At 41.2% G+C, this 24,883-nt stretch overlaps 1 protein-coding gene across 1 annotated transcript in view; it reads right to left on the bottom strand.

Annotated features, from left to right (window-relative positions):
• The window catches only part of rnf152 (ring finger protein 152), a 48,943-nt gene extending 24,982 nt beyond the window's left edge, over positions 1 to 23,961 (bottom strand). Inside the window, exon 1 of the mRNA XM_061064060.1 lies at positions 23,456 to 23,961. The gene's annotated coding sequence lies outside the window, so the exon portion shown is untranslated. The remainder of the gene's footprint in view (positions 1 to 23,455) is intronic.
• Positions 23,962 to 24,883: the final 922 nt, after the last annotated feature.

Consider the following 24,883-nt stretch of genomic DNA (forward strand, 5'->3'; position numbering starts at 1 on the left):
ACAGAGCAAAGAATCAATTACGTAACGGATGCGGTGTGGACAGCGATGGTGGGTGAAATGAGAAGTGTGGCGCGAGCTGTTATCACAACACTCAAAGGCGCGTCAATAGAAAAGCTTGCGGTATGCCAAAAAAAAAAAGAAAGTTTCTCTTGGTGTTGACATAAGTCAAATCATCACATTTCAGTCATGGATATGGATAATATTAGCTCTGGGTGGAAGAAGTAAATCAAATTCAAATCAATTTAAAAAAGTGAGAAAAGCAAGGCCAGTCCCTTGTACAGCCACCTTCTTCCTTGTTCCTAAATCATGTCTACAGGAGCGACAAAGAGGAAAATAGAAACAGGATGTCAGGTTTAAAACACGCTGTGTTGCTCGAGGGACATTTCAATAGTTAACAATAGAGTCAGGCTGCTTTTGTCCCTGACGCTCACTTGTGCTGCATGCTGTTAGGACAGGCTGTCAAGCTTCCTTGAAACAATGTAGAGAGCAGCTTCAAGACGTGATGTTCGAGGAGTACCTATACCTACAGGACAACGAGGTGAAGTTACCTTTTCAAAACTGAAAAAACGTGCAAAATGACAAGTATGAGCCCGGTCTGTTGGTCGTCTATACTTTGAACAGAGACTTGTGGTGACATATTCAGTAAAGTACAGGCTTATAGTCTCGTAAATAAGCTTTCACACTGACCCTTATGTCCATCTCTCTTTTGATCAATGTTCCCCTCAAGGAGAACACTCGCTTCCGCCTGAACTCTGGCCACAACAAGGCAACTTTAATCATGCGGTCACAAATGATCAAAGGATGAGAAAAAAGGAGATTTTGACTGAAAGAATTGTTGGATATTTAAAAAATAAAATTCAGCAGGAAAGAGATAAATCATTGCTGAAGATGAAAGCTCCTATTTGACCTTGGATCAGCTGAACAAAACAAATGTCTCCATTGTGAAGCACTTTTGCAGCTTTAATTGGCTCCATATCGGCTTTGAAAATCCATTTTTTGAACATTATTTTTCCGTACAGGTCAGAAGCCAATTATGTGCTTAGAAAAAAAAAAAAAACATTGAGCTTTAATAATTCAGACAACAAAGACGGCTTCGTTCAGTGTAGAGGGTAGTTTGTAGTAGTAAATGATAATGTTCAGCAGGCTGGTAGTTAAGGAAGGGACAACACTCCATATGAGGTATAAATGATCAGAAAGTTGTGGATGATGAGGAGTGTGATGCTACTTTTTGTCTCTTTTACCTTCGATAAACCTTCAGGAAATAATTAAAGATACTGCTATTTGGATTTCTGAAAAAGTGTTCAGATAAAAATATCAATTCATACATTTATATCTTCATAAAAAAGGAGTAAACATGGTCTGTTTTTGGAGATAATATGTCAGAGATAATGTTTGGTGAGCTGGTTGTTATCGCAGAATGGAACGCTGACAGGATGAGAAAAGCAGACGTGAAGTGGAAGGTGGTCTCCATAATAATAACCAGCTCACCAAACATCATCCTGCTTATTACACGACTGCTTTGTAAGGAAATCAACTATTTGAAACAAAATGTTGACTTGCATACTATTTAACAATGATTTACTTCCTTTGCCAAAGAAATAGTCTGTTGGAATCTACAGTTAGAGCTGTGTCTGTATTAACAGTCTGTAACCTTCATATAATGAGCCAAACAAGCAGTTCTTCCTCACATTAAACTGAACATTTCCACTGATGGGGAAGTGAGAAAAGGTGAACTGGTCGTCATGAATCAGCAAGACTGAATGAGGTTTTCTGCCTCGTCACGTTGGGGACATTTTCTGCCCTTTTGCCGTCTTTCAAACACTTCCTTATCTCGTATACCATGAAACGTTCTGTGTTTCCTTGATGTGTTATCTTCACCTTTGTAGATTCCTACGTCATAGCATGCAGCTTTTTTCGGCTTATTTTATCTGCATATTTTCAGGGGTGCATATGTGGAAACGGCAAAAGACGCCAATGCGGCAGCACGCTGCAGCTGTGCATCATGACAGTTCCGGCATGAGCCGCTCTGCATACCAATATTCTCTGAATCTCATAGCGTTGCCTTTTTGAACTTGCCATTACACAAATCGAACTGTGCGGCCGGGTGCTTAGCCAAATCCTGCTGCTGCTGCACTCCCGCAGTCGCGACACACCCCGACATGCACCGGGGTGCGAGGGCCCTTCATCACCGCTTGCTTAATTAAGTTTAATTACTACTGTTTATTGTATTTTATGTCTTTGTAAAGCACTTTGTAGCTAATGTCTGTGAAAAGTGCTATATAAATAAAACTGACTTACTTACAGCTTAAGTAGAAATCATTCAGAGGAATCTTCAATACTGGAATGGTAAAACCTCCAAATGTCAAAATGTTTAAACTACAAATAGTAAACTTGGTTTTTAACTGACGGTGAGTCAGAAATTCCTTGAAACAAGCAGGACTGATCCATTAACAATTGTGACCTAACTTTCTGAGGATGGAGTGAACACTGGGTGAACAGGTCCACACGTCAGAAATTACATCCAAAAAACAGCAAATGCATCCCCCATTAATAATAACCCACATCCATCCCCTCCGTCTGCGGTCCTAGTTTGGAATTTAGTTTGATCAAATGTGCATAATAATACATGAAAAGCCTGTCTAGTCTGGAATTAAGTAAACACAGCCACAGGAGACATGAAGCACTAATTTCAAGGCTAACTGCAGACATCAGAAGATGCAATCCCATAAAAATCCTGCCTTTAAGATATTTAATAAGGCAAGTGCAGCCAAGAGGAAGTAGTCCATTCCTCTAAGAAATCAAGAAAAAGCTCTCCATGTCACTTAGAGACCTGCAGCTCGCTAAAAGAAAACGCCACCTGCTCACCGCTAACTGCTGTTCTCCACCTGTGTGTTTTTGGCCACAAAGCCAGAAATATTATTTATTTCTCAGGAAAAGTGGGGAGGGAGGGAACAGGGACGGTTTGTTTGATCCGACAGCCAGCTCGTGCTTTCACCCAGACCACCTGAGGAGTGGACAGATTATCATCGGCTGTGTGTGCTGCAGGATCGGTCCGCAACCCGCAGAGGTCAGGCCTCTGGATGCAGATAAAGCGCTTGCTTTTTTTTTTTTTTTTAATCAAACACCGTGTGGAGAAAAGCGGTCCCAAATGCTGCAGAGTGTTGCGCCAGAAATGTCGACCTAATGCTGCACACTCCGGGTTGAATTTAAACAGATAACAGCAGCTTTTTCAAAAGGGCACCTTGGAAAAAATTCGTTTTTTTAAGTGATAGTCAAACTGCTCCAAGACTTGAGAAATAGTCTGGTTATAATCCGAGACTTTATTAACACCTTTAAAAGAAATCATCTTCCAAAAAGACATCCAGTTTTTGAAACAGGTTGTCACACATTTAAATACAGAGAATTTAGGATTTAAAATACCGTTTCATCTCGCCTTCTTTAACCTGAAATAGTTGGACTCCAGAGAGAGTTAATTTTTAAGAGACACCAACGCGGAGAAATCCTGCAAGGTGACATCAGGTAAAGGCAAACACTGCACGCTGGTGTTTGCCGCCTTGAGTCTTCAAAGCAAAAGACAAAACGTTCCGGGAAGCACAAGGGGTAACACATCTGACGCTGGCAAATCCAGCTTTCTCTGGAAGGACATCTTTCTCACAGCTCTGTTAATCCAATTCATCCTTTTCCTGCGAGCGAGGATGTGTTAACAACACACGCCAGAATTTGATTTGGAGGCGATCCATGTTGACTCAGTTAGTGGAAATGAATGAGACCACCGCTGTGCTGTAATGCTGATAAACCAGCTTCATTTTTTCATTTTAAACTCACTCTGCAGCTCATGAAGTGAATACAGCGGGGGCTAATGGGGATCCAGATAAACTAAGCTAATATGAGTTTGTGCCAACATGTATTTTCTAGTATTAGCATTTTATTTACATTTTAATGTGCATTTCTTCATTATCTGTACTGTTGCACTTGTTTTCATTTCAGTTATTTCAGTATTTTTAACTGTCAATTCAACAATTTGTGCTTACAACAGCTTATCTGAACAGCAAAGCTAACATATAGTTGTCTTGATCTTTCTTTTTTTTTTTTTTTTTTACAAATTACAGTGTCTTTGAGTTCCTGAAAAGCACTTTATAAATAAAATGTAATATTATTATTTCATAACCAAGACAAAACCACATATTCTTTAGAGGTTTTAAAGTAAACTTGCATTTTATACAAACTTGAGAAAACTCTTGAGAAAACAAAAGTTAACCAATTTGTATTTCTGTTGTGTAAGCCGAATGGTTCCTGTATTAAAATGTGTAAAAACTATGTACCCAAAGCTGGTGAAAATGAAAAAAAAAATTACCGTTGAATCTAGGAATGCGTGTGTTCAGTCAACTTAACAGTAAACCGTTGTCGTCATCGCCAGTCGGCTCCTCAAATCTTGACAAATGAATATGAAAATGAAGCCATTGGGAAGTGCTAAAAACTGCAGTTCCTCAAGTGTCCACTAGAGGCTGTTTCCAAAAGCCTTGGAATCCCCATTAGGTCCCATATTAAAAAGTCAACATTTACATCAGAAATAAACGTGTTTACAGTCGGGTTCAGTCAGCTAAAAACAATGGGTGTGATTGATTTGACAGTTGTGTATGTTGTTGTTATAGTTTCAAAGCTACAGGCTTAACATAACCTCATATTTGTTTTTTTTAAATGTGTACCGCTAAGCTAACTGCCTCCTGTGGCTTCAAAGCTAACGATCAGACATAAAGCAGGATCAATAAATCTGCTAATAAAGGTAGGACATACTTTCCAAACAATCAAGTTTTACTTTGACCTTGCAGACACATTTTGGTGATATCACGTGTAACGGGAAATAAATGCGTATTCATTTCAGCAAAATGTCGTTTTGTTGTTGTTAGAGGATTAAGAAGCCATCCCAGGCGAACTTCCCCTTCGGGGTGGATTCACAGCAGCTGGTGCAGAGCGCTCAATGAAATCCAGCCTGCCGAGGGAGCTTGACAAAGATACCAATATGTGCACCTGTGGGCCCCCTGTTGCCATGACCACCAGCAGCAGCATCAGCAGCAGGCTCACTGTAGCGCCATCGTCACCAGCAGCCGGCGGGGACTCAGCGCTTCCTAAACAAATTAGCCCCGAGAAAACTGCTGAGGCCCGAACCCTTTAATTACATCAACCTGAAAACCAAATTATCGGCTGACTCTGCTGCGTGTAATAACTAATGCACATCAAACAAGCCTCCCTCTCCTCGTCATCCTCCTACTCCTGTCCCACTCTGTCACCAGTTTGGAACATTTATATCGGGGTTTTCATTCCCAGGAGAGACAGGGAGAAATGTCAAGACAAGAGAGACGTGGCTTATCCTCTCTCTCTCTGGCCTTTTTCGCTTCTCGTTCTATCGCTCCCTCCATTCTTCTCGCTCCCCGCTCCGCTCCCCACATTCATTCTCCTCCACTCTGTCTCTTTCTCTTTTTATCCTGTCATCTACATTGTGGGGAGCGTCTGCCGGCTCCTCTGAGCCTCCGCTGTGTAAGCAGAGCAGGCGAGAAGAGGAGCAGAGGTGCTGCGCGCTGAATAGAAATGCACAAATGCTGGATGGGATTTAAAATTCTGCTAACAGTGGAGCAAAATGAGATATCTCTGGCTTTGAAAAGGATTGTCTACTTTAAAACAGAATGACGGCACTTAAATGGGGATAAATCAGGGTTTTTTTAAATTAAAGATGTCTTGTTTAAATGAAAGTTCTGAAATGAGTCGCCCCTGTACAGTCAGTTAAATGAGTCACAGGCCAACAGTTTGGTGACAAAACACTGATTGACTGACGGGAAATCAACAACAGTTAAGTCATAAGTTAGACTTACTTTGGGCCAGTTGAGCCTCTGAATGAGACAGAAGTTTCAGCCCACTTGTTTTTCTTTTTTGATGTAACGTTTTAAGGGGTTTGGACTGCTGGCGAAAAGTAGACATTTAAAGATGGCACATTGGACTGAATGGAACTTGGGATGAGCATTAAAATTTTACAGCCTCAATTGTAAATTAATTACTTTAACAAAGTTCTTTGATTATGAAAATAATTATTGGTGGCAGACCTAGAATTGTCCCCCTTCTTAAAGCCACATTCAGGGAACATCTGAATCCAAAGCCAATACATGATAAACAGTTTTTTTGGAATCCAAAAGCTTTTATCATTCATTATAAAAAACATTCCTGGTTGTCCTCCTGCTTACCTTTCTGCACTAAAACATGAGGACAGCAGCCTTGTGAAGTCATATTGGTTATCTTCAAACCATTACAGCGCCGTCCAGGCACTAAGGCAATTAATTACTGAATTATACCACGCTGCTGCACAATGAATGCAATGGGCCCTCGGGGCTTTTTTCTCATTACCAGGTACACAGTGTCCTACACAGGCGAGGCAGGGGAGGCTTTTAATAACATTTAGTATTCAGATTAAACTGGTGTATGCAGCCAACGCTTCGGCTTCCAGGGTTTCGGCTCCAAAGTGGGATCAATTTACAATCCAATTAATTCAAATTGTGTGGAAACATGCTCACAAGGAGGAAAACAATCGGCTGTCCCATTAAGGCCAAGACAAACGGGGTTGGAAGCAGAACATGGGAGGAGGGGAGGGGGGGCTTGATGTGTTTGACATGCTGTTTTTGCTGATTCACTACTGATGCAACAATAAAGGGGATCTTTAAAGAAATGAAAATTGTCCCCTTTTTAAAAATATTGTGAAGACATTTTGTGTTGAAAGTGCTGCGCCATACAAATCAAAAATTTCAATTAACATTTGAAAAGACCCCAATACCACTTACATTTTGTCAGTCTATTCACGTTTGTTATTTTAGCTGCATTACTTTACACGATGCAGGATGCATGCAATGCAGGAGCAACAGAATGGCAGGCTTTATACTTATTATCCTCCAATTTCCATCAGACATGACGTGTTTTACCCAATCAGAATTTTCCACCTCTCTAGAACAAACAGACCTGTTGATTCTAATGAATAAAAACACTTTATTAAGCAGTTTCTGTGAAACACGTGCGTTCTTCAAAGCTTTTCTTTAGCAGCAAATGGTTGTCAGGAGGGGGCTGCATGCTGAGCTGAGTTCTTGACCTCTCAAAAACAAAAAGACAATGTCATTTTACTAGCAGCCAAATCATCTACAAAATTAAGTGTTCTTAATTTTGGGTGGGCTAAGGGGGCTGTGAGCTGAGCTGCTGCTAACCTTACCTCGATGCATCATTAAAATCATAAAACTAGTGGAAATTAACAGGCAATGATGTGACTTGAAACGCCAACAAAATAGTCTATTTGAAAAAATATGTTTAGCTGACAGCCGGCGCCTCTATATACCTCTGATAGATGTACAAAAAAATGAGAATCTTGTCAGCTGATCTCAGGGGTTTGTTGTTGTGCTGAACTGATAAAAATGCTGCCCTGGAGTCTTTCAGACAGAGACTTCTAATGCAGCACAAGAGGAAGCTGGCTGGCCCAGTTTGTCTTCATGTTTTGTGAGCAGATTCAGACTTAAAAACAGGTAAAGTCAAAAGCAAAAGCAGGTTGGGGGGAGGTAAAGTCAGTGAAGCGTTCCCGCACAGCAGTGAAGACACATTAGAGTCCCAGCAGAGGATTTGTGATGGATGAAGGAAATGGGATGCTGCTGCAGACTCCCTGGTGACCAGGAGGATATGAGGACGAATTTTATGTTAGTTATCTTCTGAAGAGCAGACAGAATATCATAGAAAACCTTTTTAAAGCGTGAGCATGGCATTTAAAATAACTGGCATGTTTTGAAGACGGATTCTATCGGTGTCGAAACCTGAAGCGTAGAAGAATTGAAAATCATTCCTTTCATCTTCATCCCCGTAACCCGTGGCTTGTTTTTCACACCCAGCAATGATCTGCACAACAGCTGCCAAACAGATACTTTTGGCTACGACGTCAGGCTCATTGGCAGAGCTGAACAGAGTGAGCTGTGGTGAATTCAAAGACAATATGCCTTTATATACTGTGTGGATGTACAGAGCGACAAGGAGGACTGGTTTGATCTCTGAGGTGAAGGATGTAGCAAAAAAAAAAAAGAATAATTTTAAGATAATAAGAATAATATGATTGTATTTATATGGTGCTTTTAAAAACACTCAAAGGTACTTCACAGAGTTACATTCAAATTTGAAGTTTTTCATCTGACATTGAAGATATGTCATGTCACACAGGTCACTCGGTTATACAAGATTCAAAAAAGTTGCTCAAAACTATACAGGTGGGAGAAATGCAGTTTGAAATGTTTGCATTGAAGTACTTTTAACTTGGACTGTATCCACATGAACGATGCAATATATGCAGGATTTTACTGCTAAATATTTTTTGAGTGATTCCATCAATCCTGTTCCGAAATTCAGGCCCTGTAAGTAGTTGCTCAATTTGTTGTGACATATTGGAAGTTTTCACCTGTATCTACATCTAAATACAATCCAGATGTTCACTTAAGCTGTTCAGATGTTTCCTTAGGGATTCATCAAAGTTTCATTTCAAACATAGCATAGTTTTTGCGATATTTAACTCGGGACCAAAGTGTTGCTCTGACGGACTCCGTGCTGAGCCTCCAGCATGGTTAGAAAAAAATCTAATAAATTCCCCTGTTGCTCTCCTGCCTCTCTGTAATCTGCCGTCCGCCTCTTCCTCTCCTTCTTCTCTTCCTCCTCATTGCCAAGACTCCATCAGCACACTTCCCTTTAGGGGTCGTGTCCTCGTGCAACAAGAAAATAAAAACCTCAATCACGGCATGCGTGTGTTGTGACTCCTTTACCCTACAGACACAACACAGCGTGTGGCCTCTTCCACAGTGTCCCCAAACAGACTGGTTCAAAAGGGGAGGTCACCCTGAAAAAAATAAAATAAAACTCACACAGACCTTCGCCTCTCGGGATAACAAACACACATTAACAACCCACCTCGCGGGTCCAAAATGCCTGCCAGACCCTGACAGGAAAAAAAAGAAATAGACCCCATGAACTCCTTCAACCGAGCCACCTACGCACGCCCATTTTTTTTTTTTACAAGCTTTCAAATTCAATCCCCAAGTCAAATCTGCAAGTTTAATTAGACACCGGTGGCGAGGAAGTGTTGGCATAGCCAAGAAAATATTTGCTAAACTGTCCAGCGAGGAGGAAAGGACAAAGGCTGGAAATAGATTTTTAAAAAACAATGACAAGAGATTTATGTTTTATAGCCTCTGAACAATCATTAAGTCACCTTATGCTGCTGTAATTCTTCACCTCATGATGCTTTCATAAGGAGGGTGTGTCTCAGATCGTGTCGTGTCCCTGTAATAAATAATAAACGCAGACAGAGCCAGATGTTTGAGTTGAAGAAAAGTGGGTCACTTGTGTGGCTGAAGCTCAGAGTATACGGCACGAGGAGCGGGCAGGCGGAGGATTCAGACCCGGTCAGGAAAGGGTAACAATTTGTCATGATTTAACCTTTAAACCTTCTCTGCACTTACACAAGTCTGCAAGTGTTAACATTTGGATTTTAGCTTGTTTAAGTGTCCTCAAAAACTAAGAAGCTAAGTCAATAAGCAGAAGGATCAGGTCAGAGCAGATCATAAAGATCGATTTAAAAAAAAAAAACATCTGCGTGGCTATCTAGTCCCCACAGCTGTCAGTTCCACCTGAACATGATGACTCTCGCTGGATGTCGTCTATCGTCTGTGTGGTTGAAAGGTGAAGGGGTCAGGTGCAGAGTTGGTTGTAAAATGACTCCCAGGGGTCTCATCCATCTCTGTCTATACATCAGTCACTTTGCTAAGAGGGGGGTTGTACAGTACACCTTCACAGCTCAATGACGTCACACAAGCTCATTCATCTGAAACACCACACATCCATCACCCTCCATGTCTCGCCCACATGTGTAACAACCTCCATGACCACCACCACCACACCCACCAACCGAACAAACAACCACTCCTCCAGCGTCACACTGGCAGCTGATCAGAAGTGACAGACAAACGTCAACAAACGCTGGGAAGAGAAGAAAAAAAATCCTCCTCCTCGAGCTGACATGCGATCACCATGCATGTCCAACGTGTTTACGACGGGAGGCCGTAAATCGACCATAAAACAATCCAGCTCGTCAATCATAGCTGGGTCATTTGCAGCAGGGCGCCCTCGTCACATCACTCCACCTTATCCTGAATATTAACTGTTCATAAAAAACAAAAAAAAGTTAAAGAGCCTTCTCTGATCCTTGATAAGTCAAGACAGCAAATTAGAAAGTTCATACAACATCATCGTGACCCATATTGTCCTACCTTCTTGGTTCTAATCTATGATTCATCTGCACTCTTAGCTTTCTTACACTACCCTGGTTCTCTGCATGTTTCATAAACACTACAGTTAATTATTTGCTTGCATGGGGAAAATCCTTTTATAACTAAATATTCATGCAAAGTTTGCTCCGAGGTTGTTGTTTTTTTTGCATAAATTTCCTGCAGGAGGTCAAACACAAAAACACGTCTGCATATCAGTTAATAATTACAATGATGTTAAACTTTACAACACTGGGTAATGTCATGTATTGCATGATGGCTTTTTATTAAATTTTGCAGAGTTCAACAGTGACCGAAAGCATCAACACTGAAGAAACTGAACATCAAAAGCACAGTGAAGGTACTTCGACTGGAGAGTTTCCACATTTCACCCAATCGTCAAATAGCCTTAAAAACCTCTGCAAGCTTCTTCAGAACTGAACAATGCATAATGGTCGGCAAAATGATTTTCAAAATCCTCTTCTTCAACGCAATTTTCAATTAAAAAACTGAAAGCAACACTTCAAAAAGCTGATTCGAAAATGGTACCAATTCATAGCCCAACATCTGTTTATTACTTGCAACTATCAGCCTTAGCGCAAAGTCAGACTCAACAAAACAGTGTGCGAATGTAACATCACATACAAAAAAGTTCCCCATAATTTCTGTCTGAGTGGTTTATCCATATGTTTGCAAAACAATGTTTGCATTGAAACATTTTTTTTACTCCAACAGGCAAGGTGTGTTTCAAGCCATTTTCCAAGTGTCTTCTAATATATTATATATGAACTTTTACGACATGAAGGTCAGAATCAGGGTGCACCTTTTGTTTCTACTAATGAAAATTAAAAGTTGTCAGATGAAAATCTCATTTGAACAGTCAATCGTATGACTCAGCGTGAATCTTTGCTGTGAAAAATATCAACAAAGGCTGTTTTTTTGCAGCGACACCTCCCCGTCGCAACAGCTTCAGGAATGAATAATACCTATAGATAAATGATCAGTCTTGTAGCCGATGGTCTTGTTTGCTTTTGCAGCTTATAAAGCAACTCATTTTGGTTTGTTTCATAACGAGCATAAAGCACCTCACAGGAGCTTTAATCTAAAATCTTTAAAAAAAAAAAAAAAAATCCACATCTTGAATTCTGGGCTCTCTCTTCTGTGTTTTGAGATCAACCCTGACTCCATCTGCTTTTCTCCACATGTGACCTTTTGAAGTCACTGTGACAGAGTCAGATGGATTTTCAGGTGTTGGAGTGAAATACTAAAAAACACTATAAAACCAGGAGTAGTGAGGTGTGATGGCACCTTGCAGCAGCGTTCAATGGCGCGTGTCTGACACCAGACTGCAGGTGTCTCAGAGGAGCAGAGACCTTCATCCTGAAGGCTGAAACACTTGTGGGCACAAAAAAACATCCACACCCACTGAGGTACACATTTACTACACATCAATCTTTGTCTTTTAAAATGGAGAAAGCTTCAGTTGTCTTTGTTTTCTGAGTTTACATAAAGGAAGTGCTCTAAAACCTTCCCTGCCTTGCTGATCTGAACAGTCATGTTAAAAAAATATTAAAAATGAGTCTCTTCCGTCTGTGGTGGTGTTATTCCTGCAGCTGTGTTTCCAACGGCACACAATGATGTAATCAGCGGCGCTTCATGCAGCTGGCACGTCCACAGACCACACTGATTTCAAGAGGCCTGCAGCAAGGTCTTTTTACGTAATTGCTCACTCATGCAGTGAATGCTGGAGCCTTTACTCTGTTTGTTTCACATAATTGCACATCAAGCTTTTTCCATTCATTCAAGTGTTTTTATGTACTGAAGAAACCAAATGGACTAGAAGGGAGAAGAGGAGAGAAGGAAATGCACAGGTGAGATATCTTACATGAGTTTTAATTTAAGATATATCTCAAGGCTGGGTGTTGCACATGCAAACTGAGACTATTTACAAAAACATAAAACCCAGTCATTGCTCATGTTAAGAGGTTACATCTTGCCAAACAAGAACTACTAAAGAAGCCGTTTTTAAGTGAAACATTTTCTAGTTTCAGTTTTTTAAACTTGCTTCCCTTATTGTTACATAATGAATCTACTATTCAGGTGTCACAGGGCGTCTGTCCAATGACGGTGCTTATTGCGCAGGCAGCGCCCACGACCTCCGATTGTGCGCTTCTCACCAGCACTTTCTGTTACAGGTTATAGACATTTAACTTCTCCTTCCCTCAGTAGTGACAGTACTTAATGTGCTTAATATTTTCCTTTATTCAAGGAAATATCGCCAAGAGAACATGTAAACAATACAAAATAATTCCGTCCTACATCGTCATGCAGCAGCTTTAGACTTGGAAATTGTTGCCTTGAAAAGACGAGTCATATGAGTTTCTTCTCCACCATTGTTTTTGACAAAGCTCATATCAAGTCCCGCCCCTTCTTGGTTTTGATTGGTCGGTGAGGGGGAAGTGGCACTGTTCAGCATGGCTTTCCAAAAATTAAACTGCTTTCAACTGAGACAACTATGAGCCCAGCGATAAAAAAGAGAGACTGTTGCTGTTTTGTTAGGACTTTGCATCTGAACTCTGAAGCCAATACAGAAGTAACCTAACCTGCATTCTTACCCATGGCCAGCAGGGGGCGACTGGCCTTAACAGACAAACCAGAAAACTCTTAAAACAAATCAATAAATGTATCAATGACTCAAATAATCGTTGGTTGCTAAATGTATTACGACAAAGTTGAAGAGTTTACTTTAGTCTTTAACAAACCAAGAAACCTAATCAAAAAGTGAATTCAACATTATTATGATGATTATTTTCTAACTGTTTCTCCAGCTATGATTTATCTGCACTCTTTGCTTTCTAACACTACACTTGTTCTCTGGCTGTTTTATAAATGCTTCAGTTAATTATTTGTGGTTGTTCCAGAAAGTTTCTGCATTAAAAGACTCCTTTCCCCCAAAATAACAAAAGATCCATGCAAAGTTCACGGCAAGATTGTTGTTTTTCGTGACCTTCATCCAAAATGTCTGCCGGATGGGATGGTGTTTAACAGCCTAAAGATTAGTCTTAATCTGACCTGAGAATGACGGCGGGTAAAGCTGCCAACATGGCTACTAAACTAGACCAATTGTAACAGACGCGGCTTGTTAAACTTTTCTAGACTGAAGCGGAAAATAATGGTTCAAATGACACGACATGCAGAATTCACTGATTTAATCTAGCCTATATTCTGTCAGTGTCGTGTGCAGCATCTGCAGATTCAAGTTTTCTTCTTTTAGTCGACTTAATGGATGTTGAAAGCGAGGTAAATGATTTTCCACTGACAACATCCGATGCATTAGCTGTCACCATTCGTCACCGTTTACAATTCATCCTGCGAAAAGGAAAATAACCGCATCTATCATCAGAGGAGACAACCACAAAACAACGGAACACCGCAGAGACGATGATTGATTCAAATTGGATCCTTTTCAGGAATACTGGAGCCAGAAGCCACAGGTTCATGGCTTGCCAGCCAACGAAGAGCATTAAATAATGTCGTTAAGGATGGATGGACGGTCAGGTGGGGTATAAATACGCCTGTTTGCATGCCCACAGTCCTCATTTTAGATAGAGCAGCTAAACAAATGGAGTGTCAGGCAGCAGGAAGGAAAAACACGGCGGTATCAGCTCCAAAGCCTCCTGCAGACAATCAAAATGTTGATATCAGGAAACTAAAAGCACAACTGCATTAAAAACACGTCTACTCATGTGTGCAATCCTCACCAAAGAGGCTCAATTTACTGGATAACCTTGGAGGTCCAACACTGCCAGATACTTATGTCATCTTCCGTCGATTGCCACTTTAAACCTCAATCTCTTCTCACCTCCACGGTTTCCTTTTTTTTATTTTATTATTGCAGCAAATTAAATTTAGCAGAGCAACGCCGGCGTGTGTTTCAGTCAGCCCGTACTTCAGCCTTCATCTGAGGAGGAACCCCCGCCCGACCTAAACTCATTACAGAAGGTCAACAGCGGCCCAACCCATCAGTTGTCAGGAAGATCACGTGACAAACATTATGAAGAAAAAAAGGCACAGATACAACGTGAGGAAACACAGGAAGCATGGGATAAACTATACCTAGATATGATATTTTACAATGATGTTGAAATGTATGTTGATCTGAGACTGAAATTCCGTATTTTCTTTCTGCAGCTCAATGGCGTCCAATCACTGAATTCTATCGACTCCCAAACTTACCTACACGCTGTCATTGGCGGAGGAAACACACCCACTCTCCGGCCAGAAATATCACGAGTCATCAAAACATCAAAATCTAGCCAATAAGAGTTCAGTTCTCTTTCACCAGCAGAGTGTACATGCACAGTCTTGCCTTTATTATATATCTTTTCCACAAGTGTGTTTGATAACTGCATTTGAGGGAACAATGCAATCAATATACGTATATCTTGATATTTGTCTCTACAGATCTTAAAAAGATCGACGAAAGATATCGGCCTATATATCAGTACCATTTTTTTCTCTCTCCCTAATATCGATATCGGTCCCAAGAATCCAATATCGGTCGAGCCCACATAATGAACATGTCTAACACTAACAACAGCTGTTCTTTGTTGTCGAGAATAACAGCAAATACATCGATTTTAAGGATCCTACAACTTCAGGTCCCCCGAATGAATTTGTATTTCTTGTTTATGATCACAAATACAAAACATTCAATATTCTGGTTTTACTTAACTATTAACTACTATACACTTGTATCTAAAGGACGTCTTTTTGCTTTACATCTGCACACAATTTAGGCACAGCTGTTTCTGTAGTGAATGAGTTGGGATTGAATAGCCTGGCTCACAATAATGAAGCAGTTGCCTGAAGCCTTCGTTTTCCCAATACGCTATACAGTGACAGAATCGTACCTGATTTTACCTGACGTACCTGACCAGAGATATCCAGTTTTTATGGTATAAAACAGTGAAAAACAGCAAATCCTCACATTGAAGAATCTGGAATCAGATAACTTTTGATATTTCTTTTTGAAAAATGGCCTAAAAGAAAAACTGGTATTTAAAGTTGAACATAAATGCAAATGAAGAGTCCAAGTATTTTTTTTAATCAAATGTATTACACCAGTAATTATCAACAGTTTTTTTTTTTTTTTTTATCTTGCTTCCACATAAAGGAGCCTAGTCTTCCCATAAATGTCCCTCAGAGAACAAATAGTCTTCTCTCTGTGTTGAGACTGCGTGTTAAATACTTGCAGTAAAAATGCTGTGTGGATAAGAGCCAGCGGTCTCATGGGCCGACACTGGCACGGCGCTCTGCTGACTGTTTACCTCAGGTTGAAAATAAGTAAACAGATTGTGCTTCTCATGTTTCGAGCTACTTGTCACTTCCTGTTTGGATTTGCTCAGCGCTTGCTAAACCGTGCCACTTCCTCCTTCCAGAGCTTATCTTCACACACAACAAATGCTGCAGTTCAAACCTCAGGTCTTTTAAGTAGAAACGACACACTTCCTGTTTCGTAGAATGGGATCCAAACAGCAGCAGAGAGATGTCGAGGAGACGCTAGAAGATGTTTAAAATAAAGTGTTGCTGCTTCAGGGAACAAATGACTTAATTGCATCATTGTCCTTCTTCTTACCTTCACACCTGACAGAGAAACCAGACTCCAAACTCTTTGTGTTGAACATTAACCAAAAAGATGTTTAAAGTCTTATTTTTGTGAAGGAAAAGCTGAGAAACACCCACTGCAACCATAACTGTGGAGAGAAAATACTGTGTAACAGTAAAAAACTAAATCAATACGGTAAAACTGGTGACACAAATTACCCAAGATCCCGTAAAGGCCGCTTTGTCCCAACAGATGGGAACCAATTAGCCACCTGACTCCCAGAAAACACTTGGGCAGCCGCGTGGAGCCGAGATGCAAATGAAGCAGAGGGAAAGGTGGATGCGGACCTGCCGACGTCCTGGGAGAGCAGAAATTAATGAAGGAGACAGCGGAGGTGCAGATTTGGAAAATGGAAGAGGGAATAAAGTGGGAAATGATGTATTGAGGGCGCGCAGAGCCGGACTGAAGGTCCCCGAAGAGGTAACGGAAACGACGAGCGGAGGGCGAAAGTATCTGTTGATGGAGAGCGTCGTCTAATCCTGTAGGCGGAGAATGCTCCATCAGCCAACATCGACATCAGCTCGACATATTCAATTTGAGGCTAACACAGAATCATTGATCTAGTTAATGAACATCTTGTCATGTTTGTTTAACTGATTCACTGAGGAGACCGCACTGCAGAACATCACAACTCTCATTCACAAATCTGGGAGAAAATGGCTGCTAACCTTGCTGCACTCTCGTGTACGCTAATGCTCAAGATAGTAAAGCTGTTAACAGGGCAAAACATTTTACCAAAACTTTAAATAAAGCTCTGAGGACTCAAGTGTTTTTGACCCTCGAACAAAAGAGTTTCAAGAAGTATTTCTTACACTGACTGCACAAACTCAAATCTTAGAAAGTATTCCTGTTATTTCTAAAATATCTTATTAAGACCCACATTCACCTGACAAGTCGAGATAAACAGATTTCTTGAAATAAGATATCGATTCATTTCAAGTACTTTTTGCTAGCAGCATTGGCAGCCAGTTTTACTCATTACAATCAATTCAGGCCTTCTTTTTTCTTCTTGAAATATGTTGAAATAAGATGGCTGGTCTTATGAGATGAATATGGCTTTAATAATTAAATGTAAGAAGATTTTTCTGACAACAAATAAGACATATATACTTTGTTTTTTTGCAGTGTAGAATATTGGTTTGTGATCATTTTTGCTAGTCTGAGTTAATTGCTTAATCGTTGTCTTGAATTTGAATCCATCAAAAACAATGTATTTATCAAATCCAATGAACAACCATTAGATCAAAAGGTCCATTTATTTATAAAACTTTGGTTAGACACCTTTAAAGCCGATGTAATGTGCCTATGAGTTAGCCGATAAACATATAACATAACGGTTATTTTCCTATCGCAAGCAGCTGTGAGGTGAACCCAGATGGTGAGCACTTTGACCAGCCAAACATCAGCGTGTTAGCATCTTTATTTCACTCATGTAAATATATTTAAGTTAGCATACCGTAGCTTAAAGTACCATGCGCGGCAGCTAGTATTTCTGTAGAGTCTCGTTGGACATTTGGATATATCAGTCTCGGTATTCGAAGAGTAAAAGTATAGTTGTGAATCGTCCCTGTAATGGAAAAAGATTTCAATCAGAAGAGCTTGACAACAAATCTTTGAACTTATCTGACACCATTAAACTCACCAAATTTGGAGAACCAAGGTTTTCACTGCCACAGAATCCAAAGGATAATCCAAAAACCTGCAAGGGACTTACAAAAATAAGCTGCCTTTTTCAATTTGACACAGAATAAAGCTGTAACCTTTTTGAGAACACACTCTTGGCATCACAATTCAAATCTCTCACATCCCTTCAACGTTAGAGAGAGAGAAAAATGGGGGCTGGAATAAGATGCCAGGACAAGTTACGCTCCTGAGGACAAATTCAAAGCTTTGAACGCGTCTAAAGCTCCGTGCCTCAGCAAACTCAAAGGCAATGTTTACCTTCATTCGCTCCGACTGCTCCCACAAGGCATGAGGCAGCTGTTAGATAAAGCCGAATAAATATTGGTAAGTGTAGGTGATATAAGGCGACATAGTCCCCCGGAGATTGAGCCGCACAGGCTGCAACAGCTGAATTCAAGGCATCTGCATAACGGGGTGTTCTTAATAAGACTGCATGAAAATGAAAGCAAGGCAGGGATATTACTGTTGCTTAAAATATGCAATATTAACTTCAAAGCTCAGGTAGATTTCTATGCTCAAGGAGAGGACAAAATTAATAGCAATTTAAGATATTTTGACTCTCTCCTGGAGAAAAGTACTTTCAGTGTTGATAGTGCATCTTGGAACGGCCTTATCTATCACTGACTATCATTTCCAAACAATATGGACAAAAGTCATAAATCTTATTCCCAGAAAACGCTTATTAATGTGCTGTAAATGGCCTCTTGTTTCGGGCTTTCAAACAGATTACACGCTGTAAAAGCATTTAGAGGTCAATCACTGATGTTTGGTGATAAGGTCTGGCTGAGAGTTGGTTTTCCAGTTCATCCCAAAGTATTGGGCTGGAGGTCAGGGCTGAGTGCCAGTCAGTCAACTTCTTCCACATCAAATTGGGAATTGGGAAATCCATTTGTTTTGAGGGAGTGGAACCTTTTGAGTGTAATTTGGCTCACATGCTGAATGATCAACACTGAGGAATCCTAAACTGACAACATATAGATTGCATTGTGAGCAGTTGCTCGGCTCAAAGCACTACTGACATCCTTTCTACAAAATGGCATTGGATAGTTGTTTAAACATGAAACTTTTGTATATTTTGACCAGTTTCAATTACCAGGTTCAGGGGAACCTCCATCAATAATTCTCAAAACAGTTAAACCTTATTAAAGAACCCTTACCAAAAACTGAGCTCAAGTCATTTGCTGCAGCTCAGCTCGCAGCCCCTACTGACAGCAATGTGTTGCAGATTTGGCATTTGATTGTATAACTTTCCATGAAGTAATGACTACCTCTGCCTATTTCCCACATAAAAATGAAAGAGGTTCACAATCTGTGCAGGTCCAGCTTGTAATCACGATCCAACAAATTGAGAAATCTGGGTAAAATCCAGCTTCTCAGTGCAATCAGATATGTTTGATTACATGTCTTACAGCCAAATGATCCACCCTGGCACATTGACAGGTTTACACAATTCTGTCCAATAAATAAGCAATGTGTGAATTCATGTGGTTGCTGTTTGGAGGACTCAAACAAAAATGGAGCGGTTCAAGGCCCCTGGAGGAGACATGTGTACTTTGTTTGGAGATTTAGTTTTATGTCTTATTAATGGAGGAACAACATGTTGCCAGAGCAACTGCTCCTACTAAACCCGTATGTGCATGTGAACTATTTGTCCTCCTTCATCCTTGGTGTTGTTGCTGTTGTTCCCGCACCATGTGGAGCTGTTTGTTTCTGTTTCTACATCCAGCCAAAGACACCAACTACCCAACATGGTAAGTTGATGTCAGCCAAGGAAAATCTAGTGCTGTAAAGGCTCCAGGTGTACTTTGTGTCCCCTACTTTACCTTAAAGAGCCCATATTATGCCCTTTTTGGGGTTCGTATATTTCATCTATGTACCTACTTTTGTACGTTCACAATAGCTAAAGTCCGAAAAAAGTGTCTGTTTTCATGTACTGCTCCTCCTTGCTCCCTCTCCGCTCTGAGTCCGTCAGCTACGCTCTGCTGAGCCCCCACTGTTAGACCCCACGTGGGCCAAGTCTGCTCTGATTGGTCTGCCGATCTGCTCTATTGTTATTGGTCAGTTGCTCAGCACGCTTCTCGGAAATATATATATATATCCCGCCTCTTTTACCATATTTGGAATGCAGCCACTGGCTCCGTCCGAGGGGAGCATAAACATTAGCACCTTAGCACTACTGTGCTACCGCAGGCTACGGCATATCGTGGGCGTGCTACAGAAGTTAACGGGCGTGCATCATGAGCTGCAGGGCTTGCCACAACGAGCCAACGGACTTAGATCAGTGATCTCACACTGACAATGACGTCGGACTGACAAATTTTTATCAAGGGGGGTTAGAACCGAGCGTTACATGCGGCTAATGCTACAGCTAACAGGAGGAGGTAGGAGAAGCCGCGTTTCCGCGGACTTTGAATTTTTGCACATAGATGTGCCTAAACATGCACAGGACACTTGGAAAACACACTAAAGAGCATATAAAACCAGAAAAAGAAGAATATGGGACCTTTAATTTAAGTAAATACAAGTATGAGAGACACAACCCTGAAGCACAAAATGAATCAACATGATAAAAGTGTAAAAGAGTTTGAGTATATATTTTCTACCAGTTAGGTTGGAGGACAAAGATTGTGGAAAGTAATTGTGCTTCTAATGCTGGGAAATCCAGACTAAGGGTGCGGTCACACTGGCCATCCATACCGTGCCCAAGCACGCTTCAACCCTAAAGTCCAGGTCGTTTGGCCAGTGTGACGGCTCCGTGCCGCTCTCAGGCACGGTACACTTCCTTGGCTTTGGCACACTTCGGAGAGGTGTGCTTCGGCGCCAGCGTGGGAATGGCGCAGCGGGGGGGCCAATAGTGCTTGAGTACGGCACGGTACAGATGGCCAGTGTGACCGCGCCCTAAGTCAGCATACAACTATCTTGAGCCTACATTTCCCATGATTCAACAGACCATTATTTCTGGTTAGATCCTCCATTTATAGCTCCGAGTATAATTCCCCAAAATGTAATCATCAGAAGATGAATGTGACCTGTGCAAAGCAAATCCACCAACTGCAAAGAATTCATCAACAATAAAAACAACAGATAACTGTTCTTCCTTCATATCACCGAACGTAACCCCAGCGTGGTGCAAACATGCGCAGAGAGAGAATACATTTATTCCACCCAGAGAGAAACAATCAGATTAAGCATTTATGTGGTTATTAGGCACTAGTACTTTACTGTTGGATGGATTATCAGAGGTTTACTTCAACCCTCCCTAAACCTTGTTATTAATCCCTTCCTATCGAGCCAGTCTCTGCTGTAAGGTGGTGACATGATTGCATGTTATTCTCATTAGTTTATTAGGTGGATGTTTAGTGAGATATTAGGGCCCTTGTAAACGCACTCAGGTCTCTTAAACGTGCTTATCTTACAGACTCCATGTTGTTGTGATACATTGAGGGTGCACAATAAGATGACGGGGAAGCTCTCCTCAACGATGAGTGGATTTTACTTAGATGTAGAAAACTGATGGAGAGCCCCTTTTACAATCCCCTTTATGTGTTTTTTTTATGCTTCATTTATGTGACCCCCTCCCTGCCCAACCCTTAACCCTGCTACCAGGTGTGGTAACAGACATTGCCCCTTCCACTCAGGGAAGCTGTCTGTATAGAGATTCATTGCAAGAGTACAATTCGAGGACAACCAACAGACTTTCCAAACCGAAGAAAATAATTTTTTTGGTCTCAAATACTTAAAAGAAAAAAGAACTGAATCAACTTTGGACTCTATATCTGAAAGGAGATCAGTCATAGAAAGAGTTGCACTCAGTTTGAAAGACTTCAGCGCTGTGACAAAGCTGCACTATGAATTCAAGTTGCTTTTCATTTGCGGAAGCTTGAGAGCACAGCACAGCGGCAGCTCCAAATACAAACACGCCCAGAAATGCACATACACACAGAGCTGTGCTCCACTCACTCCGCCGATCCTGTCTCGCCACTTTAACGCCTCTGCTACCTCAGAAGACGGTACAGATCACTCGTCCCCTCCACCACATTCATATTAAAAGGTGAAACGTCACAGGTAGGTTAATATCACACCTTGAACCAGCAGTCTGAATAGGGCTCAAGGGAGGGGAAGCAGTGTGTTGAAGGTACAGCTTTGTCTTGGTTTGAGAGACTGGTGCTAAAGAGAGACATCTACTGGACATCTTCTCTGAAAGTCATAAATTATAACTTTAATTGGAACAAATCTGGAGTCAAGAATTGTTCCAGCAATGACAGAACACAGAACACATTGCATAAGAACAGAAGAACTAGAGATATATACAGATCCTGTAGCTAATTGTTTGCCCCCAGGCCTCCTGAGCCGGTTTGTCCAGCCGTGAATACAATCTTTAAATTCCTTGTTTGGTCCAAAAAACACAGAAACACCCAAAGCCATTCAGTCAACAACTACACAAAACAGAAAGAAAGATTTGTTTCTAAATGATCAAAGACTAATGGCCATGATTGCCTTGCCGTGTTGCTGTATACAAATCACAAGTCCACAGTAGATATGATGCTTTAATCTGCTGCAGTGACACTGAACAGGAAACAAAGCGGACAATGGGTGATGATAAGTTGCAATGCACACGGCACGCACAGAAATAACCAGCCAATCATCTCCTTTAAGTCATCATCAAGAAAGACTGCAGGAAGTGATTTTATAGACCGGAGAAAACCGCTCACAAAGCCATAAAAAGGTTTACCGCTCACAGAAGAAGAAATCAAGCTGATCCGAACACAGTAATCCTGCAGGCATTTAAATTAGCCAAGAATAAAAGAAGAGTTGACACATTCTGCCTGTAGGATGAAGTCCAGCAGCAAATAAAAAAAAGATGGACTACAAGGTTTGTCAAATTCATGAACGGTGGAGAAGACATTCATAAAAACCAGTGAAAGAACAAACCTTAAATGTCTAGTTCTGTGACAAATCACTGATATCCTTTTTTTTTTTTTTCAATTTTTTGCATTTCACAGCCGGCTTACAACTTTGCATATGAAAGAACACCAGCCAGAGAGTAAACAAGCCACTTTGCATAGTATTAACGCCCTTCATGTTCACTCCAAAAGGTGGTTTGAGGTAAAAGAAATCAGCTTTTGGAAGAAAAAAAAAACACATGTTAATGGAAGGAGGTGGCTGGAAATGCCCTCTGAGTGCCTCTCAAGCACAAAAAGGCACTTATTTCTGATGATGAGAATGTAGAGGCGGGCTTTTCCTGCTTTTTAACCACACTTTTATTTTACTGTAACAATGGGTGACAATGATATTAGAGCAGCAAGCAGGAACTCCCAACTGTAAGCTGTCTGGCGAGGGAGCAGGACTTAAGATAACAACACAAAGGGCGTATGATAGAGAACCAGCAAAAGGAATCGATCAGATGGATCAATTTGAAGATGTGCAGCATTGAAGAGAAATAGAAAAGACAAAGTACCGATAGGGAAGAAATAAATATAAGTTCGTTAAATCATTAAAAACGCAGATGTACATAATAAAACGCTCAAAATGTATTCTAATTCAGTTCAAAAGACCTGATTAAAGAGGTAAAAACACACCTGGACACGATGCACATGTAAAAGTGTGCAGACAATAGTCCCGTGAGAAGGGATGCTGTCCTCACCTTTCACGACAAAAACAAAGCAATCCTGCCCTCGGAAATAACTTTGTTGTGTTTCCTGCGCGCTCTGCAGATCTCCAAACCAGACTCCGTTCAATAAATCACTCGTTTTTAAGACACTGTGAGACATCCGGAGCTTACCTTTTGTTAGTTCCAGTGCAGCAGCAGCAGCAGTCCTGTCTGTGTCTGTGTCTGTGTGCTCTCCTCCGGCTCCTCCACACATTTAATCGGGTCACAGCAGAAGTGATTGCGAAATTGTTGATGCGCGCTTCGCCTTGTTTGGTGGGCGGCGTGCTCGCTGTTTTCTTCCTGCGTTTCAAACCAGCGAAAACACACAAACACACACACACACACACACAATCCTCCTCCCACTGCTCGCTCCGTCCTGACCCAGCCTCTTTCTCTCTCTATCTCCTCTCTCAAAGCGGATACGCCCTCTCACTGTAAAGAAAAATGTCATTCACACATAACAGGCTTCAGCGTGAGAATCAAACCGTGTCCCCACCACAGGCTGGGCTGGCTGATGTGATGTGATGTCTGGCCGGCTGTGAGCAGCTCGAGCAGGCAGTCGGGAGTCCTGCTGCACCGCTGCGCTCCGCTGGATTTGGTGGCTCCGGCTGCACTGTAAAAAATGTCTAACCTGAGCTGACTTTGTGGACTGTGACACAGTTTTACAGCCTGGATAGAGGCGTGTGCAGAGGGGGCACAGTCTGACCTGTTTCTCCATGCACCTATTTGTGCAACTGTGATTAGCCTCATTAGACACTTGCAGGCTTTGTGTTCTCATTCAGCCCAGCAGATTGCCTCCTGTTTTCACATGTTTTCCCTCTGGTTGACCCAATTTCTCTTGTTTCTCTCTTTCTAATTACCCACATGTCCTCCTGTGATCTAACTGTCCATCTGATTCATCTGCAAGTCACTCATTTAACCAAAATACCCCTCTTGTGACCTCTTTAGCGTCACTGAAATGCTTGTGGTTTGTAGCAATGTCCTTCTGATCAGCCTTGATCTTTTATTTAAAAAAAGGGAATTTTGGTATTTGTATGTTTGGTTTCTGGCTGAAGTACAAAGAGTCATTTAGGGGCCTTGGCTGCATGCGGTGGCAGAGGGAAAAGATGCGTAAAGAAATCTGCCTTGATGCAATCTTGGAACCATTCAGCTGTACAGAAGCCCTAAGCGGACATGCATCAGTACATTTTCTTTCTTCCTATAGAGCTCGACTCGTTTATCTCGTTATAACAGGAAAATAATTATATTTTCTCTGTGATAACGAGTTTATTTCAGCCCTTTTCTCAAGATCTCAAGAAAGTAAGTCATCACAAAAAAGGATATCAACAACTCTTTAGTTAACAAATGCATTTTTTTCTAACAGGAAATCTTCTAGCTAAAGGGAGTCTTGTCCAAAAGTGCATTATGGCTGGTCACTGGCTACACTGGAAGCCCTGAAAAGTTTGCAGTCACTCCCAGAGGCTATACGGTCAGATAATAGTGTTCCCATCTTGGGCCAGCACAAACTTTGCCCTCATCATTTTCGTTTTGACAAACTTCCTTCCTCGGTTCATTTGCCCT

The sequence above is a fragment of the Labrus mixtus genome, chromosome 19 (assembly GCF_963584025.1).
Source record: "Labrus mixtus chromosome 19, fLabMix1.1, whole genome shotgun sequence".
NCBI lineage: Eukaryota > Metazoa > Chordata > Actinopteri > Labriformes > Labridae > Labrus > Labrus mixtus.